General features: G+C 43.4%; 1 long non-coding RNA gene across 2 annotated transcripts in view; it reads right to left on the reverse strand.

The window, feature by feature from the left end:
• LOC106038449 (uncharacterized) overlaps positions 1-14,074 on the reverse strand; it is a 29,167-nt gene extending 15,093 nt beyond the window's left edge. Inside the window, exons 1-2 of one of the 2 annotated variants that reach the window (XR_010828791.1) lie at positions 12,281-14,074; positions 8,894-9,285 (exon numbers count right to left, since the gene is read on the reverse strand). This is a non-coding gene — a long non-coding RNA (uncharacterized lncRNA). Of the gene's footprint in view, positions 1-8,893 lie in introns of both variants that reach the window. The other variant, XR_010828790.1, reaches the window with a different exon arrangement.
• Between the last annotated feature and the right edge of the window lie 10,457 nt (positions 14,075-24,531).

Below are 24,531 nucleotides of genomic sequence, written 5' to 3' on the forward strand. Positions count from 1 at the left end.
TATGGGCAGAAACAATCGTCAAATCAATCCTAATTGTGCTTATAGGATGGTATCATCTGGATGCTCCTGGCTGAGGCAATTAGCCTACGCAAGAATGTGAACAGCATCTGGGGGGGTCTCTCAACAACCCATGCGCTGAGTAGCCTGGCCAAAAAATAGTTCTTTGACACTCCTCTTGGATGCAATTACCTTCCGCTGCCTATGAAGACAAAACCTGATGAGCGTATTTACCACCTCATTACACTGCTCTGTGTAATTCAGCTGCTTTGTTTTGCCCATTAAGCAATATCAGAAAACATCTACTTTGCAGTAATAGGCTGGCTAAACGATATCCACAGGATTTCAGTAACAGCGTGGAAGGATGATAAAATACTGAACAACCCCAGATCACGCACAATTACTAAGGTACAAACACCACAGCCACTGCTGGACAGCTGAGAGTATTTGTAACAGATGTAACTGCCCCCCAAAAGGTGTTAGTGTTGTAGGCTGCCAGGAAGATGAACTCCCCAAACCACTGCTTTTGTGATTAATGAAAATCTTATCCTATGTCTTTCCCGTCTTGGGGATAAAAAGTGATTTTTAAGGCTTTCCTAATTTCTAGATCAGGAAAAGAAGTCAAAATCTTGGAAGCTTGAAACTACGAGTCAAAAAGCTTGATGTCAGTGGAAGATACTTTGGCTTGACGTTATATTGTATTTGCCAAAAATATTAGCTTAAATAATTAAAAAAACACTTTGAACCATAAAAAAAGCCTTTTTTTGTTAAAATGTCACCAGGTCTTTTAAAATTGAAACACCTAACAAGGCCAATGTTCTCCTGGGAACAACTTCAGTTTTGACAGATCTGAATCTTTTAACTATTCATTTATTCAATAGGAATGAATTCTAAATGTGCATATTTTCTCTAAATCAATAACGACCTTCACTTAAGAATCACTCCTGTATCATTTATATGTAGCAACAGAACACCTACAGAACCTATTTAGGGGGCATTTCAGAATAAAATCTGTTTTCCCCTATTTACAATATGTGCTTAGAGATATTTAACATGCACAAACAGCACAGACATTTTTCTCTATAATGTAATTGAATGTTTTGATCGGTCACAGTTTGTTCAAAGCTTATCAAAAAATGAATTACATGCACCTCCTGAGAAACCCAGCAGCCACTACTCATATTCCTATCCAATGCATGTTCGTGATACATTGACTAATTGATCTCTACTAAAGGATTTTGGGGAACTGAGCTGGTTAGTTTGCATGATGTATATACATTTATATGGACAGGTATATGCACCATCAGCAGCATGCTGATTCCTGGTTTGGTCAGGAGCTTTGAGCAAAACCATTGCCAATCTGATTTTTTAAATTATTATTTCTATTTTTATTTTTTTAAAGAATAAGACAACTGCTACTTGTGTAGTCAGGGGTGCTAAGCTTCATTCTGGCTCAGGAGGTATTCTGAAGGAATATATGTTTCTTTCCAGATCTTGGCTGACTTCTAAATATATTTCAGGAGTGCAAGGCAAGAACATAACACTGCAGACGATATATTGTTGTTATAAATGACTGAGTCCCAAATAGGATTACAATCAGAGTTTACAATTTATTAAACGAATAGAGGCAAGCAAACAGCGCTGGGTGCGCCGGGAGTCTCTGCTCCACCGGGACGCACACCTGTTACGTAAGGCAGCTGGTTTTTATACTCCTAGGCTAATACATATTCATTACTACTTCTAGAAGAGGCAGGGTTATTATAATTGGTTTCCCAAATCCGATGTCGCCTGCTTATCAGTCTCTGTTACTTTCTCAGGGGCCGCTCGAACAGGGAGACAGGAAGGCTCATATTTTCCTCCTTATCTAGTGGTCCAGGGAGACAGGGAGACAGGAAGGCTCTTATTCTTCCTCCTTATCTAGTGGTCTCTTGGCCGGCTATCAGAAGTTACTGCACATCCGTGCAAAGTCAGCAGTTTTTCTCCGAAGAAATCCCTTTGTTCTTTTCTCGCCTAAACCCAGGCCTCAATGTTAACCCTTCAAAACCCCTTAGTGGCACGAATTGCTGGACCATTTCTTACAATTCCTCCCTTTTTTTTTTTTTTTTAATCATCAATTCGTGTCTCTCCTTCAACCTTTGTCAGTAACAATTGGATTTCATCAGTCAGTTCTCGGGGTGTCCACTTCTTAAGCATCATTATCGACACGTCACCTTTTCTCTCCACTGAAGTCATCACAAATTGGGTGCTATTTATTACTCGCCGTATCAACAACGTAAAGCAAGGTATCATACAAGATATAAACAATAATGTCATTACACCACATAAAAATAAAAACAGCATCCTTTTAACCCATGGTTCACCAGGCAACCATGAAAAGAAATCCCAATCCATACCCTTCCAAGTTTGTACTGGGACGTGGGCTAGCTTTCTAATTTCCTTTGTTATCTGCTTGACCACTTTTCCATTATCATCAATCTGTAGACAACAATTAGAATCGTTCAGTTTTCCACATACTCCCCCTTCTTCTGCTAGTAAATAGTCTAAGACCATTCTATGTTGGAATATAGCATTTCTCATTTGAGTGGATTGGTCAGCCAAAAGATCCAAGGCTGTCGCTGTTTGATTTGTTACAACTTCGAGGATAGCTTGCAACCTAATTATTCGGTTCAAATTATAAATAGGTTCTCGGGCTCCTGATATCAACTCATTTGAGTTCCAGGTGGCTGGCCCATAATGCTGTATGATTCTTTCAGGAGGCCATTCATCCTTTCCCCATTTTTGGGCACTATCCCCGGATAAGGAAGTATCAATAGATCGTTTTACTCTGTTCAGGTCATCATATAATCTTATTCCTAAATGATTTCCTTGTGTTTGTGACAATAAAAAGAACAAGGGTCTTATGTACCCCCCATAGCATATTCCCGACCAGTTTCCAGGTAGCCTCTTGTAAGCATGTTTGCCACACACCCAATAATGTCCCTTTAGGGCCCACGTCCCGTTTGGAAAATGACCATCCCATCCATCTTTACCCTTTGGGGCGTGATAATACAGAGTGTCCTTGTTACCGAGTGGTCCTGTTACAATGTCTGCCCCGTTTGTACTCGTATATGCACGCTTCCAAGCTCCCACGTTGGGTTTCCACTTACAGTCACAATTCAGTTCTCTTTGGCGACCTGTCATATTATAAGCCTTTTTCGCCGTCCAATCTTGAGAGTGTGGGAAGCGCCTTCAACCATGGGGTTGGGCCCGCTTTCAGAGCTTGTGTTACCATTCAGCCCTTCAGGGTGATCCAGCTCCTGGAAAAACTAATCACAATTTTATTATGGGTTTAAAAGGTTCTCATGTTATTTTTCTCAGGACAAACTGATCTTGGTGTGGGAGAAGTCCGGTCGAGGCACTCTCACTCGGCGGTCAATACCCATAGGGGTTGCCTCCCTCGGTAGACCATACACGCCGCAGTGGAGGGTCCTACCCCGGTCTTGCCTTCTCCCTTTCCTCCCTTCAGCCTTGTCCTCTTTATCCAGTGCCCTTAATTCATGCAGAACCTCATTGCTGGGATATCAGTTCCTCTTTAGTCTCAGTTTCAGTTCCCCAGGAGTGGACTCAACCCTCCAGGCTTCGGTAGTTATTGGTCCTTTTATTCTGGATGCGTGGGTCCAACCCCTTTCTGCTGTTCTCACAGCTGTTTCAGCAGTAAGTAAAACAAGGTACAGTCCCTCCCATCGGGGGTTCAATGATTCTTCTCTCCAGGTTTTTATTAAGACCTTGTCTCCTGGTTGTATTTTATGAATAGCAAATCCTAAAGGTGGTGTCTGAGTCATCATCCCAATTTATCTTATCTCCTGTAATCTCCTTCCAATGGTAATTATGTATTTCTGGATACTATGATCCTCAACTACATTGTTCCCTAGGGGCATCCCTTGAGAATAAGGCATACCATATAACATTTCATATGATGATAATCCAGTCTCACTGTGTGGTTTAGTTCTTATGTTTAAAAGTGCCAATGGTAAGCATTTCGTCCAGGGCAGCTGTGTCTCGATCATTAACTTAGCCAATTGTTGTTTTATTGTTTGATTCATCCTTTCTACTTTCCCTGAGCTTTGTGGGTGCCACGGAGTGTGGTATTCCCACTGAATACCTTTCAAGGGGTACATCCTTCAAATCTTTGTGGCTGGCTTATGTTCGATTATTTCCACACAATTGTGTTCCAACGGTCCTTCTTCTGGAACGGTTCCTAGAAATACTGCTGGATATAACAGGTTAGTCGTTTTCAAGGTTATGTCATCTTGTTCAGTTAGGATTGCCTGATATTTCATCATCCGGCTGGGTGATAACCAGTGCCCCCCCCCTTTGTTCCAAAACGGTTGTTACCATATGTGGTCCAAAAACTTCAATACGTTTTCCCATTTGAAGGCAAATAATTTTCTACTATCTTTATCAAGAGGTATGCAAAAGAAGGCATCCTTTAAATCTATCACGGTAAACCATTTATATTTCTCTTTCACAGATGTTAACAATGTGTAAGGATTAGCTACTACCGGGTGAATATCCTTTGTTATTTCATTTACTGCTCTAAGATCTTGTACAGATCTATACTCGCCATTCGGCTTCTTTACTGGAAAAATTGGAGTATTGTATTCCGATTTACATTCTTCCAGAATCTGATATTTGAGAAATTTGTCAATAATTTTCACCATTCCTGTGCCTAGCTTCTATCTTAAGTGGATATTGTTTGATTCAAACAGGTTTGGCTCCTTCCTTTAATTCCACCTTTACCAGTTGTGCCAGTTTCGACTTCCCTGGTACATCTGTTTCCCGTACTGTTGCTATAACTGCATTTTCTACTTCTCTTGGAATATTAACAAAGGGTTTATCTTTGATCATTAGGATTTGGCCTACTTTGGACTCAGGTACCTTCATTATTAATTCTCCATCCTCAAAGGTTATTGTTGCATCTAATTTGGCTAATAGATCCCGTCCCAAGAGTGGCATCGGGCATTCTGGTACATACTAAAATTTATGGGTTAGTTCCTCACCCCCAAAACGCAAATCAAGGGGTCGTAAGAATGACCATTCTTCCTCTTTCCCTGTGGCTCCAATTATTGTAGTTGTCTTAGTTCCTAATCGTCCTTTTAAACTATTTAACACTGAATATGTTGCTCCTATTACATTTACTGACTAACACAGAGAAAGAAGCTCCCATAACCAACAAAAAATTCAAGCCTCTGTCTTCGTTTCCTAGCTTTATTTCAACTAGTGGACCTGCTAGGGTAGATGCCCCAGGTCCCCGTCATTCCTGACTGTTGTAAGTTTGTCCTGCAGCCTAAGACAATTTCTTTCTGATATCAGGGGCCGATTGCCCTGGAAAGAGGCTAGCCAGTTGCCTCTGTTTGTTTGTTTGTTTGTTTTTAAGCCAGGTCCATTTTTTTTTTCTCATTGCATTTCAAAGTTGGTCCAAAAATTCAAAAATTCCATAGGGGTTTCTTTTGGACCTTGTTGGAACAGATTCTCATTTCCCATTTTAACCAGATTTTGGTATTTACATAATTTCTGGGGTGATTAGGGTCTCAGTGAGGGGGTCGGTCAGGGGAATGCAATCGTTGACAGTTCCCTGAGCGGTCCCATTGGCAATCTGAGCTCACACACGAACTCAGGTTGTTTCAAAAGTTAGCTGCTTTTCTGTTTCCACGACAACTCTCTCGGACCCATCACGGTCCCCCTGCCCCAGAGGGCTCACACCGCGATTTAGAGATCTCAGCCTCGGGTTGAGGCGGAACTATTAACATTCCTACATCCTCTTCCCCTGCTCATTCAACTTCAAACAGCTCTGTTAAATACTACATGCCACACAACCTTTAACACCTCCAACAATCCTTTTAACACTTCCTTTATCTTTCTCCAGCCTGTACTTTTCTAATGCCAACACCAAAGGCTCAGTCAGGGGCCAACTTAATTCCAAACCTTTTCCCTCCAACATGCTGAAACAACATATCACTATACAACATTTCATCCTATTTTCCTTCTCTCCTCAAAAACATTAATTGCAAGACACTGTTATAGTCGATTGATCCATAAAGTGGCCATTTAGTTTATATAGTGGCCACCATTGATTGCAATACTTAGTGAAAGTCCTCTTGCTTTCTGTGCCCCCATTTCTAACAATATCCTTCCAATGTGCCAATATGCACCCAAGGAGGCTTTTTCTTTTTTAGGACGTCTTTTTTTTTTTTTTTTTTTTTTTTTTTTTTTTGGATTTTCCCCTTTTCCTTGATTTCCCATTCCCTTTTATTTATTTATTTTAGTTACTGTCCCTTGTTTCAATTTCCACGCAAACCTTTTTATTGCAGGTTTTTTACTATCTTTTCCTAATCTTCTTCCCAAATGTCCCAATTCTCTGGGATTAAACTCTTCTTTCCACATACAAACTTTACTATTTCAGATTATTAATGAGCCCCATTCCAATCATAAATCCGCAGGACTTCGGAAAAACACCTGAAGCACTCAGCCTTCTGTCTTCTAGACAAATAATAACACCTTTTCCACAAAATTTACATTTCAATAAGACCGAATTTCAAGCCAAATGCTAATTTTTCTCATGCACTTTGTTAGTAAGCCTACACAAAACAAGGAATCACTCCTGTGTATCCGTCAAGATGGGGGTTTAAAAAGGTATTGAGGCCTAAATAAATTCGCTCTCCCCCTTCTTACCAAATTCCCAGGGCTCAGGCCCGAACCACCAAAGAAGTGACTCTCCGTTCTACCACTTTGATAATCAGTCAGCCCCGCTCCCCCGATACTTGGGAAACTGACCGAACACCACCGCGAACATACCCAAACTTCTAAACTGTTACTTAGATAATGCTCCCACCTTCCTCCTTGACACAGTCAAAACATTTAAGAACAAAACAGGATTACAAGATGCACCACCGGGGGTGGATTGTTAGGATACAGAGGTGGTAGGTTATCCAATGACTCCCATTCATCATCTTTTTCTTTTTCCTTTTTTTTTTTATTTTTTTATTTTTTTGTTCTCTTCTTCGTCAAACTTCTCGTCTGCTTTTAGTGTAAATATTGAGGCTGGAAAAGGACGTGAGATCCTGATCCATAATCCTGCATAATCACTTTCCTCCTGGCTAAAAGGTTCCTTTGAATTAACATGTATATTTAAGGCCTGGCAAACCCAGTCTTCAAAGGATCCGAAAACGGGCCAAAAGACATGTGGTCTTAAAGGCTCCTTTGGCCATTCTGTCATACAATACTGAACCATTTTTAATTTACTTTTTCCCTTTTCTGGGGCCCCTATCGTTCCAATTTCTAATCATTATCCCTAATGGACTTTCTGGTGGTATGTCTGGTAATTTGCTCCCTTTTCTCTGGTCCCGGGTCTTCGATTTAATCTGACCCATCTAGGAATTTTACTGTGGCAATTCCTACAGCCCTTGGTTGCCTTAGTGAGAGTGTCTTGCAGGGGGTTTAGGACCTATCACCCACCCACGAATCCTATAGGAATCGCTTCGGTCCTTCACCGGCCAAGTCCCTCGCGGGAGATTGGAACCGCGGTTAGAAGACCTCCACAATCGCTTCGGAACTACGTTCCGTCTCAATCACACTCTCACACACACAGGCAACCGAATCCCACCCAACCGAACGGTATACACATTAAATACTTACGACTCCGTCGTCTTCGTTCGGATCTTCGCGCGCAGAATTACGGGCAAAATATAGTGCTGCAGCCGGCAAAGGGAGCTCATAAAAAAATCTAAATCTTTGCTTGCCCTTATTCAGGTTCAGGATGGTGTTAGCCCCGACCTGACTCGAACAGGAGCCACCAAATGGTGGGGGCGCCCCTCCTAGATCAAGTCAGAATTCAGGAACCAAGACCATCCCGGACGAGCCCCCAATTGTTATAAATGACTGAGTCCCAAATAGGATTACAATCAGAGTTTACAATTTATTAAACGAATAGAGGCAAGCAAACAGCGCTGGGTGCGCCGGGAGTCTCTGCTCCACCGGGACGCACACCTGTTACGTAAGGCAGCTGGTTTTTATACTCCTAGGCTAATACATATTCATTACTACTTCTAGAAGAGGCAGGGTTATTATAATTGGTTTCCCAAATCCGATGTCGCCTGCTTATCAGTCTCTGTTACTTTCTCAGGGGCCGCTCGAACAGGGAGACAGGAAGGCTCATATTTTCCTCCTTATCTAGTGGTCCAGGGAGACAGGGAGACAGGAAGGCTCTTATTCTTCCTCCTTATCTAGTGGTCTCTTGGCCGGCTATCAGAAGTTACTGCACATCCGTGCAAAGTCAGCAGTTTTTCTCCGAAGAAATCCCTTTGTTCTTTTCTCGCCTAAACCCAGGCCTCAATGTTAACCCTTCAAAACCCCTTAGTGGCACGAATTGCTGGACCATTTCTTACATTGTTATTTCAGGGCTACAGCGGCAAAGTTGTTTGGCATCTTAAGTTGCATAATTGTATTAAGACAGAGCTTCATTTACATTTAAACCACTTTTTTATGCTTTGGTTATTTATTGCAAACCTACGGTAACTGAAATATCAGCACTGTCGTGCTCCCGCTGAACTCTCTGCCAGACTCCTGCGGCCAGTTCTGGAAATGGAGTTCAGAGAGTTTGGCTCCGGGTGCCATGGAGTTTTACATTTCTTCCCGGAAAATGTTTCTGGCCAGATATTTGCCCAAAAAATAAGAAAATTGTACAGAAGGCCAGCAAAATGAATGTAGCTGAATAGTAACCTTCGTAATTGAATAGTGGTCTCAAGGGTAAGGCATGGGAAATTAAGGTTGTATTGGGCTCTGAAACATCTGTATGATATGAGGTAAATGAGCACAGCTCAGTTTTCCCCTTCTCTCAGACTGGCAAATAGTCTCTCACCTTTTCAGATGTGCTGTGAAGATCAATTACTCAAGATTTTATTTTTTTTTTTAGTCCTAAGAAGCCCTAAGTGGTGTTAATGCTTATTCCCACAGCACCATCAAGTCGCAACTCTCTTTTAAGTCTCTTCTCAGCCATGGTCCAACAACAGACCCAAGCTCAAGGCTGGATTCCAGGTGTTTCTGAATTCAGGAACTAGTCATCAGAGTAACTCCTCACACTTCCTTCACCAAATAATTTAGATTGAGATTGGAAGAGGTATTTAGGCTTTGCTGAAGCCAATATTGAAGACGGGAGCATGAAGTCACTCTGCACATTGCAAGCTTAAACATAGAGACATCAGGGCATCTCAATCTTCTACTTTGTCAAACAAGACAAATGTGATCTGTCCTCTGTGGGGAGAAAAAAAAAAAAAAAAAGAGAATTCATGCAAAGTTTGCAAAGTTGCCTGAGAGTTTAAAGCTGATATAAAATATATCATACGTTATTGTTATCACAGTGTCAAGGTGTGTTAATTCATTTAGAAAGAATAAATTAACGTATTAAACAAATGGTGGGGTAATTTGCAGCATGGACTTACATTTTGGTTCATGTAAAGCTACAGAAATGCTATGAAACACTTACCTAACACTTCTAGGTCGTTTATGTTCAGATTTATATTTTGTATTTTAGGTTGTACAACGGTTTGTTTCATACGGGGAAATTATAAACTACCCCCCTTCCTGTGGTACAGGGAAAAAGTAACATCTTCATGGCTGCCTTCTGATGGACTGCATTTGGGACCACCTTTTCTACAGAGCTACAGAGCAGGCAATTCCTTGGCTATGGGCACTTCTCTGGGCTACCTGAGGCAATGCCTGAGAGAATTCAGACTGTAGACAGACAGACAGAAAAGCACAAAGGTTTCACATGAGCTTTTTCCATAGGTGACCTTATGGAAGATACTCCTTCTGCAATCTCTCATCTGATTATGGCAGATGAAAGCTTCCATAGAGGTCATAGGTCCACGCCTTGTGGCTTTTGATACTTTCATTTGCCAAATCTCGACAGCGAAGGTGAATCCTGTCTTTAAAACTACCTGAGAATTCCCAACCCCAAATGCAAAGACATCAGTGGATAGACCAGGACAGACTGGATCAGCATTCACAAGCCACCCTACATGAAAATGGTTTTACTTCTTTTTGAAAACTTCTACAGAGCACAGCAATTTCCCTAGTAAATACTTAAGTTATATGGCTTAATAAAGAAATCTTTCTATAGTCCAACAGTGACAAGAGTTAGAGACCACTTTTCATGTTCCTTGGCCCATGGAAATGCCATATGTATTACAAAATACATCCTGACTTGATTAAGGAGGAGATCATCAGTTAGTCTGCCTGCCTGGGGAAGGTTAGATTGTTCAAGGCGGTAAGAGATTATTTTCATGTTAGAGCCTCTGTGCTAAAGCTTGCACTATACATAAGGTATTTTACAGACTTCATGCAAAGGGATGGTAAGCATCATTCCAGATATTTAAGACGAGACAAATCAGTGGAAATGAGCAAACAAATTGCCTATATTGGTGTCAGTAAATTACTTGATCTCCTTGGTGTTTTTATTTAAATGAGATTATCTAATAAACAACTTTTTTTTCTTCTTTAATTGCCTGCTAAGCAGTCAACAATTTTGAACTTTTTATTTTTTTTTTGTAACTTCAGCTGGTTGTTTCAAATGAAATGCTCCATTTCCTTGCTTTAAAAACATCGTGCCATTTTGCATTAGTTCTAGACCCATACGGGTAAGGGCTGTTGTTGAATACTTGGGATGGCAGGAGCCAAAGCAAAACAAAAGTCTGGGATTTGGGGTTTTGTATGCAGTTTGGGGCTAGTCTATACCACGATTACAAGGAATCTGCACAGGCTAAATCCTGGAGCTGTTCTTACCCAAAGCACCACGGCTGCCTGCACTGATGACTGCACCATCACAGCACTGATGATGGGACCAGCTTTGGGCTATAGCAGCGCCTAATTACCAGCCAGCCCACTGTTTGAACCAGCCTCATAACAGTATGAAGCTCAATAGCAGTTGTTATAAAACCTCAATGTAATTTCAGGGAAAATGCTGCCCATGATTGCTCATGGCATCATTCTTTCTGGTTTAACTCAGCTCATTTCCCAGGTAAAACAAATAACCTCTATTATCTTCCCGCTGCCCTTTACGTCAGCTGTGCATAGGGCCACACTCTTACGGCCACATCTGTCAGTTATTTTCCCTCCTAAACAGCAAAAGCACAGCAGACAGCTCCCATTTTCCCTGCACATGGGATCGATCCTCGCTGCAGCAATGCTGCAGAAGTCTGTGAGCTCTGTGCACCCTCAGCTATAACACTCTGCATTATACCCCATGGGGTGCAGCACAAGTCCTTGAGCTTCTTGAAGACCTGCCACTTGGAAGCCTCCCAGCACAGAGCATGCAGGCGAGAAACTGGAGCACGCTGCACTCGCACAAGCTCCCCTTCTGCTAGCCAGCCCCTCCACCACCAGCAGATGATGGCATTTGTGTGGGGAGACCCAGCGGGGTGCTGGAGCCAGCCCCACCGGCTCTGTGGCAGTGCAGGTCCTTCTTCCCCTCCCAGCAAAGGGAGCTCCCTGGGACAAGTCCTGATGTTACTTTGCAACAGATCAAGAAATAGAAATAAAAATTTTAATATAGCCTATATTTAGTAAAACCTTTGGACTTCTGAAGCAACTGCAGATGCTCCATGAAAGACAGTGCTTGGTAGCTGTCACCATTTCTAATGGGAGCTCATGTCCTTTGGAGAACCAAGTTGATGACCGGAGATCTGTAATTGCTACTCTCTGAAGCTCCCATAGATAACCCTATGCATAAATCACCACAGCAATGCAAAGACCTGAAAAACACTGTTTTTTTCCCTGCCCTCTAACAGCTTTTCCAGCTTCTAAGCATGACATTCAGAAAGGAAGAAGAGGAAGGCCAGAGCAGGACAGCAAAAGGAGTATCTTTAGAGGGTTCTGGCCTCCCTCACTACTAAACCGTACAACACAAAGAGAGTTGCCATGGTTTACGATTCTTTAAAATTATGCATTCCTTCACAAAAAGCTAGCAAGTTTATTTGACTGATGGAGGGAAGAGATTTCAGGTCTTCCCTCCTGTAAGACTGCAGGAGGAATCACTCCAGTGCTGCAGCGGGGGTTGTGCCGTCCTGAGAGCAGCTGCAGACAAAGCAAGTAAAACAGTACTAACAGGTCTGGCTGATCACTGCACGTGTATAAGTTTCTTATTCAGAAAACTCATCTTAGAAGCATCAGAAAGCCCTTTCTCCACGTCCTCTTGGTGCTTTGTTGTTGCTCCAGCAACAGCATCTGTTAGCATCATGTTCTCTCTTACCCATTTCATTGAGCCCAAGGAGTTCAAATTCACATTGATTCACAGCTCCAAAAGCCCTCCCATCAGGTTCATAAACGTAAGATGCTCTGAAGTTTCAATCTGCTGTGGATTATATTTGACTCAAGCTGCCACAGACTGATAAGGACCTCAACAGCTGAGCAAATGTTCATGCAGAACATGCAATTCTGTTTTAAGTTACCACTTCCAGAATAATTCTGTGGTTTCCGAGTGACCAATAACATTAGAGGATGCCAGTGTTTTAAAGGTTGTTTGAGACGAATTGCCAGTTTTGTATGTGTAAACTACCTGGATTAATTTTTAACTACATTCCTTCTATTTAGCTGGTTGCTAAATCACTTTTTACAAGTGTATTTCTTAAATAAGTGGTTAAATTAAGTGTTCCCAGCTGCTTTGATGAAGATGGGGGATAAAGGCAGAGGCAAAGCTGCCCTTTACCCATGGTTCACTTTTTTTTTTGTCTTAATTCCTTCCTATGACACAGGAAGCGTATATTCACCCTAGTGATAAAGATAGTTTGCTTAGTGTCTCAGAATTCATGTGGTCCAAGTAATTTCTGATGTTAGCCCAAACTGACGCCTTCCGTCTAATTCAACGCATGGAGAAAACTCAAGGAATGCAACCACGACAATAACAGGAACACAGACAACCTTTCCACATCAGGACATCACTTTCTGGGCTGCAAAGCAGTTTGTGCAGCCAAGACAAGTGTGAAGCAGGTCCCATATCGACAGAGCAGCTGGCCAGCCCTGTCCTTGGAAAGCCACCCTGACTTCACTCCGGGAGCTTATTACCTCTGCAGCCAGCCTGTGTGCCTCAGGTCTTTAGGCCAAACTAATTAATGCCCAACTGTAGCAGATCCCACTGCCTTCCTTGTGGGGTGACCTCCCTCAGGCAAACCAGGAAGGCAGTGAAGCCAGGCATGTAGCTCACTGGAGAAAAAGAAAGCCCTCGTTCCGTGCTCTTCCATGTTCCGGTACCGTTAATGTTGCTACAGTGCAGGGCTCTTTGGTTGCACTGTGCTGGGTCTGGCTGGGACGTTAACTTTCCCTGCAGCAGCCCATACAGTGCTGTGCTCTGCACTTGTAGCTAGAACAGCAGTGCTATCACACCAGGGTTGTGTCTGCTGCTGGGCAGTGCTGGCACAGCATCAGGACTCTCTCTAACCCTCCTAGGGGGTGGGCAAAAAAGTGAGGAAGAAACATCACCAGGGCAGCTGACCTAAACCAACCAAAGGGATATTCCGTACCATACGATGTCACACTCAGCAATAAAAGGCGGAGAAAGGAAGAAGAGGGGAGGGGTGGGCTCTCGTTGCGAAAACGTCTGTCCTCCTCCCGAACACCGGCTACGTGCGTTGAGGCCCTGCTTCAAGGACGTGGTCAAGCATCGCTCATTTGTGGGAAGTAGAGAGTAATTTCTTTCCTCTGCACTTCCACACAGCCTTTACTTGTTTTGTTTTGTTTCTTCCCTTTCCCCCTCCCTTTTCCCCTTTCCCTTATTTCCCTTTAGTTAAATTGTTTAATTAATAATAATCTTTCCTTAATAATTATTTTTTCCCTTTAATTAAATTATCCTTATCTCAACCCGTGAGTTGTTCTTTCCTTTACTTCTTCCCCTCCTCTTCTAAGGAGGGGGAGTGAGAGAGTGGTTGTGGTGTTCAGCTGCTTAGCGCGGTAAAACCACCACATGCACACAGGCTGAAACTTGGGATACTTTGTTCAAATCCCTGCTCTTCCACAGACTTCTCACCTGATCCTTGACAAGTCCCTTTGAAGGATGTCTAGGTACCACAATTACGTTTATATGGATGATAGGGAAACATCAAAATAATTTGGGGCCATTACTGGGCTTCAATTCCAACTGTAGATACTAGTACACAACCTATCAGTTCAGAGTGTCCTTGGAAATGTGAGGGGCATGACAGAGACAACCGGTGACCTCTGGAGGTCCCTTCCCACCACCATTTTTTAGCCTATCACACTGTCAGCCGGTCAGTTCACTCCAAATTCAGACTCAAAAGGGAACTCACATTTCAGCAGCTTGCATGGTCATAAGAACCAAGATGTTCACAAGTCAGAAACAACTTGAGGACTTCCTCCCGTCTGATGCCTTCCCCCACACAGCTGCTTCTGTCTCACGCAGCTCGGAAAGATTTCTGGTGAGAGACATCCTTCTATTTCCTCAGGGAAAACTGGCAGTCTTTTAGTACAGAAAGGGAAACAGCTCACCCCATCCTGCAGGGACACTACAACAGGCTACTGCCCAGAGCAGCCTCTCCCAGACAGTCCCCATCACCACCTTGCCCCAGCTTTGCCCAGACTCTCAATAAAGTTCTCAAACACCATCTGAAATGAAATGGTCAGGAGCAAGGAAGCCCTTCCCTAAGCATTGCAGGAATGCTGAGAAAACCAGCATAAGTCAGGCAAGTCAGCACCACCCTCCTCGTTCTGAAATGTTCTTCCAGCATGGACGAAGAGACAGGTTATGTGCTACTTTCTCCTGAGAAGTGATGGTCTGAGAGAGAAGGGAGCTCTGCCCACCCTAACTTTCACTGCAGCCTCTCATAAAGTGCAGAAGGCTGGGCTTTCCCCATCATCTGTCTCAGCTCTTGAGCCTACCTGCTCTGACCTTCAGGAGCCAGCATGTACCACCAGACCCCACCGGCCTTTATCCATGAAGGCTCTTCAGCAGACTCTGTAAGGGATTTAAAAGAAAGAATTTGGTACATTCATTCTTTTGATTTGCATCAAGTTCTGTTTAGCTTCATACTTCATCAGAGCTTTTCTTTATACCTGCTGCCCCAGCGACCACATCCCTTCTTATGTGTTATCCTCTTACAACTGCCCTCCTATTTTCATTCAAGCTGTTCTGTCACCTTTCACACTTAACCTCTTCACACACTTCCATCTCTTCACTTTAAAATAAATCCACCTTGATGATCAGCTCAGCTTCCCTCCCCTCTCAATTTCTAGTCTATTAGACGTCAACACTGAATGACCACCCTGAGAACAATTTATTTATTTATTTATTTATTTATTTATTTCTGGACACGGTGGCCTGTATCCCCACTGGAGTATGAGCAGCAATAAACGAATGAAGTATATGCTCTAACTACAGATGTGCTGGCTGTCCATAACTGTCTTTCTAGTCAATGCAGATGTCTGTATTAGGGATCCTGTGTAGGAATCACTGTTTTTCTGAGTTGACTACAAGGGAAGGTAGCTGGCTCCTTGTTCCTATACTGGAGACGAATTCTGCTCAAGATGTCTGCAAGCACTCCCCAACTCTGTTGACACAACATCTATAGCCCACATCTTGCAGTCTGCTACCATAAGAAGTCACCTCTTTTTACCCCCTTGTTACAGCTCACTCATTTGCTCTATAGCTTCCAGACACATGTATTCATGGCCTGTGCTGTTTACATTTCCCTGTTCTAGTTAAAAAAAATAAAAGAGGCAGCCAGGATAATATTTCTCCCAGTCAAGTAAGGAAAACATTCTCTGCTGTCAGACAGTGTTTAACAATATGCACACACTCGAGTCTATGGCTATACTCTGGACGTCTGAATTTACTACAGTTCCTGGCTGTGCTCAGTGGGATTATAATTCAGACTACCAAAAGAGTAGATCGTATTTTTCGTCTTCCATCCGAGACTGATAGTCCAGACCTTACCTTTGCTCCATGCAGACTTCATCTTTATTCACTTTTATTATGATTAGATATTTACTCTGCAGAAGAAGTAACAGGCCAGAAAATGCAGAGGCTGTTCTGAATCATGATGATATTGTTACCACTAACATTAACTTTGGTCACAGAAAACATGGTCTGCTGGGTACCAGACAGATACGAAATGAAAAAACAGGCCTGATGCCCAAGACCTATCCCAACAATTGTCACATGTAAACTATCACCCCCCACTAATTATCTTGTACCATGCTGCACATATGAGCTAGGCAAACCACAGGGCAGGATTTGCCCTCCTGTTAAGTTATATCAGGTGGCGTTAATCAGGAAGCCCCAGTTCTGTTCTGCTCGTGCCACTAAATGACCAAGTCATCTGCAAGTTACCAGTGCTCATCCGCTATGTGTGAACTCTTTGAGATAGCAGCCTGAAAGCCATTATGAAATCAGGTATTATTAATTCAATGCAAGTCTCCAGAAAATCTGAAAAGAGCACTGTATTTGGGCAGAATCTGGTTCTGCTCATTGCTTTCTATCTTGCATTCCTTCTGACAATGCTCACTCAGATAAGACTGAATCCCTCCTAACAGAAAGCCATGCCATGGAGGGCTCAGAGTAATGAGACTGCTGCCAAAATGACAAGTAGGGGATGGAGTTTCAACCTCTGACAGCAGATGGGCTTACTGGCTTGGTGACTGAAGGTCTGGGGGGAAAGGGGGAAAATGAGTTTCAGCCTAAGGAGCTGTCTGGATGGCTTCCTCAGATCAATCAAAAGGCCCAAGTTTGCACACAGGTAGTTTTTATACACTTTTGTGTACAAAAAAGTTTTCTAGCTTTCAGGAAAAGGGGCCTTAGAGACTTTTACAGAGGCAGAGGACATTTAGTGGATGTTTAGAAACAAGATTCTTGGCATATTCTGCTCACAGCACTTTGGAAATTGCCAAGAAGTGCATCCTGCACTGTGTGGCTGCTCTGCTGCCTCCTGTTCCTGGAAAACACGAGTGTGAAATGTGAAAATCTTTCTGGGAAAACAGAACAATAATCAGATTCTTCTCAAATTCATGTGAAAAAGACATCAAATTTGGGTCATTGAATCACTATTCATTGCAAATAGCTTTCCAATAACTCACTGTTTGGATGCTTCGGTTCCAGTGACTCAGTAGCTAAGCTTTGGTACACAGCTGAGCTGCTGCCATCAGCAGAAGGGAGGAGGTACGTACGGGTCAGGGGATCTAGCATGACAGAGGATGTTTTTTTCCACTGCTGCCAATCTGGATGGCAGCGGTGACCTCACATCATCCCCCTTAAAGAAGGCATACACATTGGAAGTACAAGTCCAGTACTATTACCGAGGTTTCAACTCTTGAAAATACTGCACAGCAAGGCCTGTGCTTTTACTGCAGCGGCAACACGTACATGAATATAACACACATTTTCCCTTGTTCCTTCCTGCCTGAGTGTACTTTGGCTCAGTGTACATCTGGCCCTACGTCAGACGGCGATTTATTGCCAGCAGTAAGTATAAGAAAAAGGCACAGAGGAGAAGTGCACGAGGTCAACCACTCATGGGTGCCCAGAGAAGCTAACCGAAACTTTCCAGTGGGAGCCATGGGTCTTGGTGTTGTCCCTGTCATGTCGTCTTTGCTGCATGGGGCTGCATACATTTGTCATATGTAGTTCTGTGTGGCAGTGCCCGCTGCCTTGTTCTGCAATGTGAGCCACACAGTTGCTGAAACAAATACAACATATGGCCCTGATTTTGTTTCCATGCCCTGCTCTATAAACAGAGAAAATGGTGAGAGGCACTCGGCTTTTTATGAAAACAGAAAGAAGCTGAAATATGTTGGATGTGAAATTTTGTTAGTTACCTGGCACTGATAGCCTCCCTGTACAGCAGGAGGAGATGAGGAGAGGTGTCCTTGATCTGCAGAGCAGGGACCTGACTCCAGCTGAGGGATATCTGCTAGATGTCCCCACAGAGAAGCTGCACAGTATGAGTTGCCCACACACCACCCTCAGCCCAGGCTTTGGCCACAGGACCAGCCTGGGCTGAGAGAAGGACACGGGAAAACAGGGCTAAGGAGACCCATCGCTTGAGAGCCAGCTCCACACTGAACACTGGGACCTTTCAAAATAGTCCAGAGAAAGGTGTGCCCAGGTCTTCTTCTTCCCTAGCTCTGAGGTCCCTGGGACATCTCCTGAGGCTCTCAGGGATGGGAGGATGTGTGTATGTTGATGCCCTACAGGCGGTAGGCACTAACATCACGCTTGTATATCACTTTCCTAGTGTCATCATGTTAGGTCCCCTGTGGTCTGCCCACTTGACTCGTAGCAGGACAGAAGATTCTCCCTGACTTCCTACCATGTAATGAGCAATAGCTCCTGCAGCCCTTGTGGTGGGGAGAACAAAGCCTCAGTAGTGCAGATGAGACTGAACCTTTGCTAAGTGAGGGGGTAATTCTGTTTTGTCTGAGTTTGTAGGACTGGAAAAACCTCTCACCAACTCACCATTCCTTCTGCTTGGGAGATTTTCTGGGCAGCATCTTGTAAATGTTGCATTTCAGCACCAACAATTCATTTTTCTGGTTTCTGTTTGTTTGTTCTGTCTGTTTTGTTGTTGTTGTTATTTTAACTTCTGTTAAATCTTAGAACACTGAAGATGAATAAGCTGATTTGGGAACACTGATGATACACGGCTGTCCTGAGTCAAATGGAAAACAGTTGTGGTTTATGCCTCTTACTGAAATTTCCTGCCTGTTAACAGAGGCATCAAACGCATGACAAGTTTAAAACCATATAATTTGTGCCATACAATAATAGGCTAGAACAAATATTTGATTTAAATCTGCTTTTGGCATAATTATTTCTATTTACAACAAAAACAAGTCATGCACATTTATTATTCACAGCCTCTACTACCTTCACTCTGCTCTCCATCCCTCCCACATCTGAAAGTGATTTAAACTGCTATTGATTCTGATTAAGAAAAAGTTAATCCCTAGGAAATGTACTTTAAATGCAGCCCACCTGTCAGCTTTCACTGGGCACTCACATATGCTTGTTTAGTAAAATCCCAGGAACAGACTGGATTCAAGGTTCATTTTTTCCCATTCCTATTTTGAGGACGACAGATGAGACAGGGCCAATTTACAAATGGAGCAACTTGGTTGTTGCTCTTTCATTTTGCGTTCAGTTGGTTCATCTATTTTTTATTTTTATTTTTATTTTTTAATCCTAAAAGCTTTCCAGTTAAATAAGTGAGATTTATCTAGGAACTATGGATGCCTGCAATGCAGACATTTACCCCTATGCTAACCATTACCTCCTCTTTTCAGTGAATGCAGAGCAATATGTTCTTTCAGGGTTCTGGTCACCTCACCATAATGCAAATGCCTAAAATGAGACAGATGAGCCCTGCAGGTTCCTATTTCTTCCTATAGTCTAGAGAGAACCTTTATCAAAGATAATTAGATCCAAATGGGAGTTATCACAATATCTTCGCTCAATTTCAGCAGCCCAGATCCATCTTATAAACACACAGATATTTCTAATATAGTCTAATATATATTTCTATATATAATAATATATATTGCATATATATATCTATATATAATAATATATAATGCATTTATTCATACTTAATTTTATTAGCAATCAGTAACACAATTGTATTTGATTGTATTACTAATACAACCAGATATGATGCAATACATTTGGATTAACTACTTGAAAATCTTTCCTCCTGTCCTGCAGGAGGTTGGGGTGGACATTAATGATTCTTCCCAGCCTCAAAATCTCTTCAATGAGATTTTGCAGCTATCTCTTTGATGTAAGTATCATTGATTCTTTTCGCCATCCAAGAAAAACTCAGAGCTACCACTATTACCCTGGGCTGGATCAAATCAGCTCCTGTTGATATCAGCAAGGAGAAGACTCCTGGTTCTGCTTGCAATGTATGCTCTGATGTCTTACCTATCTAGAAAATGTTTATTCCAATTTCAATTTGTAAATGAGTAATTTACAGTTCTACTTTGTATTTACTTTGTAATTAGCTTTGGAAAGCTAATTAATTTACCAGAGTTGAGTGGAAACTAACCTGACAGTCAGATCTGTTTTGCTGCACAGTTAACTTAATACACAAGTGTGAATTTGTTCCATTAATTGGTGTGCTGAGGAGCTCACCTGACATCCCATTTGCAGAAAGGGATTTTCTTACGCAGACACACAGAAGAGCCATCTGTTCACCTCCGCATAGGACCTGAAAAGCTACTTGATAAACTGCATTAGATTATGGGTCTACTCAGCAAAGCTTTAACAAAACAAATACAACTGGTATTTTTATGCTAATAGAATGCAGTCCGAGGTTATAATAGGATGCTGCTTAAAATGCTGAGGCTCTTTCAATGTTTGTGGTGCTTGTATATTCTTATCTGCTCCTGCCCCTTGCTGCAGATTTTTCTCATCTTTTCTTACAAGGATTTTGAGGCTTTTTATGCTCTCCCTGTTGCCACTAGGACTCACCAGCCCCTCAGCAGGGCCTTGGGTGCTTTTAGCTCTAAGGCTTTGTTCTGTGGAAGAGTTTTAAAAAGACCAGACACATCTGCTCATGAGTGAGAGCTGCAACCTCAATAAAGGCATGGGAAGGAACATCTGTGGTGGTTTTACCCTGCTGGGCAGCTGAACTCTACCACAACCACTCTCTCAGACCCCCTCCACATAGGAAAAGGGGAGAAAATACGATGGAAAGGGCTCAAGGGTTGAGATAAGGACAGGGAGATCACTCAACAATTGTTCAGTTGTGGACAAAACAGGTTCAGCACAGGGAGATTAATGTAATTTATTGTCTATCACTAGTGGACTAAAACAGTGAGAAACTAAAAGCGAACTAAAAACACCGTCCCCACATCCACCCTCTTCTATGTCACGACCTGCTCCTGCGTGGGCTCCTCTCCACGGGCTGCAGCTCCGGCCCGGGGCCTGCTCCTGCGGGGGCTCTCCATGGGCCGCAGCCTCCTCCAGGCCACATCCACCTGCTCCACCGGGGGCTCCTCCACGGGCTGCAGCGTGGAGATCTGCTCCGTGTGGGACCCGTGGGCTGCAGGGGGACAGCCTGCTCCACCAGGGGCCTCTCCACAGGCCGCAGGGGAACTGCTGCTGCGTGCCTGGAGCACCTCCTGCCCTCCTGCTGCACTCACCTTGGGGGCTGCGGGGCTGCTTCGCTCACATTTCCTCACCCATCTCTCCCAGCTGCTGTTGTGCCGCAGGCTTTTCCCTTTCTTAAATCTGATCTCATAAAAGCACAATCAGCTCTGTTCACTGGCTTGGCTCTGACCAGCGGCAGGTCCCTTTTGGAGCTGGCTGGAGCTGGCTCTTTTCTAACATGGGGCAGCTGCTGGGCTCTTCTAACAGAGGCCACCCCTGCAGCCTCCCGCTACCAAACCCTTGCCATGTAAATCCAATACAACATCCCCTTTCCCACAGCATTTTGTTGAGGTACAATTAAACTCATCTAACATTCACCTAAACCGATTCAGCCCAAGCTCATGAAATTCCTCAGAAATAATCTGCTACTATGGAAGATCAACTTTAGCCTTTGCTGCTTAGTGTAGGAGCTTGGTTTAAATCTCAATTAATTGGATCACATGAAAGTCAAGCTCTAATCTGAGACCTGCTTAAGCCCCCTCCGTTTGCTGGTGAGCAATTCCAAAGGGACACTCATCACATTTTGAAGAGAGTAGCAAGACAAGTGAAGTAAGTTCCTATTTCTTGAGGCTATACTGAAGCCATGGAAAACTGGCTCAGAGGAGATGGCTAACTCTGAGATAGCTGGAGATGGATGGATGCACTCCCACCAACTAAATAATATGGGCAAATAGCACCTTGTAAGGATTTAGGAACAATTGTGCTCTCCTAGAAACAAGCATATGGTTGTCAAGAAGCTTTCTGGGTTTTCTAAGTAGGTTAGAGCTTAATCTAGGGAGAGACTGCCCACTTCTTTGATTTGGCGTGGGAAAGGAAGCCTTTCCCACGCCATCAGGAGAGGTTACAAGGTGAGCCTCAAGCGGAGGAAGCCATGCAGACTGCTAACTACTTGATTTAGGCATTGGAACTACTTCTCCCCACTGACACCGAAAAAAAAAAAAAAGGGTCTTGCACCTCCAGATTGCTCTGTGTTGTCTTGAATTGTAGGCAAATACCTATATGAGGAGCACTGAATTGGGCCAGAGTTTCTCACAGAGACACAAAATAGCACCAATCTGACACAGGTTGACAGTGCACTGAGAAAGCTTTGGGATGGGAGTCTTTAGAAGGTGGGCTACTACTGGGACATGGGCTTGCCCATGCAGATTTTATCCTCAAAATCCACATTACGGACTTTGCTACCTAAAACAGGCGAATGAGCCTGGAACATCAACGATGTTCAGTGTGGGCAAATCTGTGGTGTAAAATCCATCGGGATCTCTAAGCTAGACTGACCTGTGGGGAAGATGCTAGCACTGTTCGCAAGGCAAGAGCGAAGCACTGGAACATGGGGATGCTTTCATTTTCCAGCAGCGCTCTGGAAATAATGCCCTTCTGAGCTTGGAGTTATGTTTTGGAGCACAGTTATCTTACAAAATATGCCTGATTTATCTGCTGCAGATACTAAGGAGGTCAGACCAGCTACAGAGTAAGCTCATTTATATACATTTTATGGAGGATTTTTATTTTTATATGGCTTTTGACCTCAAAGCCTAATGGAAATGTCAGTCCACACACACAATTCACTGTAATTTTAGGTCCAGCAAATTCAGACAAGTCAGACATTTCCATATCAGCTACAAGACCTTTAGAAATACACACACACTAGCAGGTTCTCCAGCTCAGTGTATATTGAAAATAAGCAACGGACAGATTACTTGTCAGCAACATTGGAGAGACAATTTTACCAGCAATATTTTCCTTCTATTTGCCCACTGTGAGGGATGAAGGATGAGCGTGCAGACACATGGAGGAGGAGAAACCTGGGGAAGGGCATGAACTGAAGTCAGGATATGGAATTTTTCATCTTTGCTGTGTGAGCTCGGAGAAACCAGTTAGTCCCTGGAAGGAAATCAGATTCCACCAAGTAACGAAAGCCTCTGTCTTTCACCCACATGCTTTCACAGGCATTTAGCATTCCCCTGACACAGAGGGTGTTCTGCACCCTGTGAACTGACCTCATAGCATTCAACTGTTCTTCAGATGTAAAACTGAGCTCCATGCTGCGACATCCCTGCAGAGTAAGCAGAGCATTAAGAGCCAGACTGTATCCTGTATAGAAAACAAGTTTTCTGGGTTTCTATGCTACTTTTTAAAAGGATGCTGTGTATTGAGCAATGTCCTGAAGTCACAATTCCTTCTTACAGCTGCACTCTCCTGTCATCTACAAGCTGTCAGTGATCTGCCCGCTGCTCTCAGAGAAACGAGAGACCATGTGCCTGCAGCCACAGCAGTTCCCTGCAGCAAACTGGGTGGATAGCTTCAAGACAGCTGCACAATTAGCAGGCAGCTTACTACTGCCATACACACACACACACAAAAATAATCAGAGGCTGTTTAAGAGGAGACAATTGTCCTCCCAGGGCATCACTGCACCCGACAGACTGTAACTTTACCTTTAAATGAGGCAACAAAGCCCTAGAGATTCACATTTCAGAGACGTAAACCATGTCAGACAACGTGAATTCCTAAAATATTTCAGCAGGTCCTAAAGACAGGGCAGGGCTCTAGCTCTGAATACTGTGCATGTTTTCCTGGCTACCTTACAGCTCGGGGAATTAAACAAGTGGGCAGCAATGTGGAGAATGAAAGGCTTCCAGCGCAACATGCTGGGAGCAGCGGCTCTCCCTGGGGATGCTGCACAAACCTTGTGCCACTGGTGGGATTTGGTCCCCTTGAGATGGGGCTGATTGAAGATAAAAAGATAAACTGAAGACAAAAATGCTCTGGCAAAGTGGTTGCTGCGACTCACTGAATGGTAAAGCAGTGCAATTGAAAAGGAACGTAATCCTTGCTTGAGGTTTGTACTAGGATTTATGAACGATAATAAAAATGAGGCTTCACTCCAGAAGCATCAGACCCACCTCGATTTGTTAGAAACACAACAAAGGCTATGTCTCCTCCTCCTCACCCATTCTGGTTTATGACTTACCTTTCTCATATAATGGGGCTTTGTAAAGACTGACTGGCCCTGACTAAGGGACAGGATGGCTGGATTAAGTGTCCCTCTGAAATCTTCATTGCAAACTGAATCCCTTCTTAGCAGGCTGAGAATATAAACAGATTCATTATGTTGTCTCCACCACAGGCAAATCATCCTTTTCAGAAAGAAAGGGGAAAAGTGCTGTCTGAAACATGAGCTGGTTCGAGATGGAAGACCACAGGGAGGTCTCCAGCCCAACCGTCTGCTCAGAGCAGGGCAGCACTTGGCTCAGAGCAGGTTGCTCAAGGCTTTGTCTGCTCATGAGGACAGAGACTGCACAACCTCTCACGGACACAGCCCGTCTATGGCAGAAGACACGTTGTGA

This window comes from Anser cygnoides, chromosome 2, assembly GCF_040182565.1.
Source record: "Anser cygnoides isolate HZ-2024a breed goose chromosome 2, Taihu_goose_T2T_genome, whole genome shotgun sequence".
In the NCBI taxonomy this organism is placed as follows: Eukaryota; Metazoa; Chordata; class Aves; order Anseriformes; family Anatidae; genus Anser; species Anser cygnoides.